This window comes from Pseudorca crassidens, chromosome 9 (assembly GCF_039906515.1).
Source record: "Pseudorca crassidens isolate mPseCra1 chromosome 9, mPseCra1.hap1, whole genome shotgun sequence".
Taxonomy (NCBI): Eukaryota; Metazoa; Chordata; class Mammalia; order Artiodactyla; family Delphinidae; genus Pseudorca; species Pseudorca crassidens.
The window spans coordinates 109,049,292-109,051,881 of NC_090304.1; the positions used below are offsets into that span (position 1 = coordinate 109,049,292).

A 2,590-nucleotide genomic window follows, 5' to 3' on the forward strand; every position below is an offset into this window, starting at 1 on the left:
CAGAAGAGGTGACTGTGCGGGTCCCAAGCAACTCCACAGCGCTGGGATTTCAATATCCTCAGAAACTTGTGGCCAGACCTCCATCATCACCTTGCCGGGACTTTTTCAAAGACTGTTCTCCTAAAAGCCTCTGTCTACCAACCAGCACGTCTGACAAAGGCATAGTGTCGTCTGGCTGCTTCCCAGGGCTCTCGAGAAACACCAGGGTGTTTGGGGAGGTTAGCTCTCCAACATGCACCTGGGCAGTGTACTCAGCTGGCCCTCCTTCTCTCTTCATAAATGAGGACACAGAAGAGAGAGAAATGCAGAACTAGAAACCATTTGGCTTCTGGGGAGATGTCACTTTGGTAATGGGAATTAAAGTAAGGTACGGGACCTGACTCTCTAAAGAAGAGTTAATATTAAAGTTCAAGTAAGTTGTCTCACTTTTCGTTCTTTCATTTTTCTCAAAAAAGCTGAGGCTGCTTTTAACCTGGATCAAAGCCGTAAAATATAGACAAGTCATTTCTTTAAGAAAATTTATTTGTAGCTCTAGAGCAGAATTAGGGAACTCATACCACATTCATTTGAATAAGGCCTGTTACTGCAACATTGTTTCTAGATTTTCCAAATCCAGCCAACATGGATATCTCTGCTACTCTGTTTTGGCCTTCACAGCAGCTTCTTCTCTCAGACCAGCTTTCTTTTCTAGGTTCAGGCTTGTTAAAGACTCGTTTCTTTTGGCAGCCTCCTTGCCCTCAGTAACCATCAAGGTGCATCCTGCCACTGTCTAGGCAATCATTACATAGCCGATCTTCACCCGGACCTTGTTCTTTGCAGCATCGAGCATCTCAAACAAGACAGTCTCTGGGATTTCATCTTCCTTTTTGAAGCGACCTGACCACGTTAGGATCTTCTTCTCCCAATCCGTAGGCTTATGCAATGGCGCTCTGTGGCCGTAAGTGTGGGCTGGAGGCTTTGGACTTTCCTGGAGTTTGTTGCAAAATCCATTTATTCTCTTCAAATCAGAGTTTCTGGTAAGCCTTAAAGATGAGAAAGCATCTCTTTCACAGAACCTAAAATAACTTCCGGCCGCTGGGCACAGGCCAAGGAGGCTCCCCATGGCCGCCTACTCCGCCGACCAACACAGTGCCCCAAGGCCGGCAGTGGCACAGGTAAGCTCAAGGTCGCCTAGCGCTGCGAACAGAGACCCGAGCAGGACTCTGGGGCGGGGCTTCCCACACCTGGAAATTTGAGTTTCTCACAGGAAACTGTTTTCTTTTTCTTACCCAGAGCCTAGGGCAGAAAATGATGGATGGAGATTTTTCCTAGCCAAATTCCCCTGAAGGAGCCGGGATTTCCATCCAGAGTCCTGCTGCCCATGGGTCCTAAGGCCTGTCCCCTTGCCCGGTGTGGTGATGAACTGCTCCCCTGGTTCTGCACCCTCCTCCTCCCGTTAGCTTTGCCATGGCTTCAGTTTGCAGACTTACTATTTTGGCTTTAAATTCCTTCCTCGTTTCTGTTGCTTATGGATTTCTTTATTTTGAACTCAATATGCATTTTAATTTTTCGATCCTATTTTATTGAGACTCTCCCTGTGTGATGGAACAGAGCAGTGGAGATCCATGGTAGCTCATTCTGTGAGTTACTTGATGCCTAGGGCATGATTATTTTTCCTCCTCTCTCTCCTACCGGACTGTGGGCTCCTTGAAGAAGGAAACTGTGCCCATATTATTTCTGGTTCTTCGCTCAGTACCGGGCACAAACACAATACGCATGGCCTTTGCCGGGTGGATAGTTAAATGATGGAAGGTGATTATCAAAGGTTATACAGCTCTCTCCACATCTCCAGGAAGAAGATTTCCTCAATCATTCCGAACACAAAGATATTCTTTTATTCTGAAAAATCTTTTACAGGTGATTCTGTAGCATATGTCATTATTATGACATCTATGTGCATGTGTTTCTCAACATTCTAATGTGGTCATCAAGCCAGCACCGCGTGGCAGGCCCTCAGAAGACATGACACAAGGCCAGCACTGACCCGTGGTCCTCCAGCTGGAGGCCGTGACTTGGAAAGCATGTCTATCACGTGATCGTTTGCCATGATTTCACTTATGGAGAGGACTGTGTTTGTTTGGAGGAAAATGTTCACCAGGCCTACTTGGGAGAGCAGCTAAGCCTTCAGGGAACTTGACAGGGAGAGGCTGCTGAGGCCTGAGGCTGACAAGGGCAGCATTTTCCTGGTTGAGGCCGAGGCAGAGGGGGAGGGGAGGAGTGGAAGCCAGGAGGGTGAAAGCCACAAGCTTGCCCCATGCTGTCCTCGGGATGGCACGGTGCTCCCGAACCTGTGCACGTGTAGCAAACATAGAAACGCAATGATGAGAGATCCACAATCACAGCCTGATATTTAACCAAACTTTCCCAGATATTAATAACTAAAGTAAAAAAGGAAGGCAAAGATATGGACCTTAAGTGGCACAATAAATAAATTTAACTGAATGTATATCCAGGAGTCTGTACCTAACTGAGGCAGGAGACGGACGGGCCCCAGGCTGAGCAGCTGGAGTCTGGCCCCTGTGGACAGAGACCCCGAGATAAACATCATAGC

The 2,590-nt window shown here is 47.5% G+C and overlaps 1 pseudogene; it reads right to left on the bottom strand.

Moving 5' to 3' along the window:
- Positions 1–504: 504 nt before the first annotated feature.
- Positions 505–1,137, bottom strand: LOC137231075 (protein FAM162A pseudogene; annotated as a pseudogene).
- Positions 1,138–2,590: the final 1,453 nt, after the last annotated feature.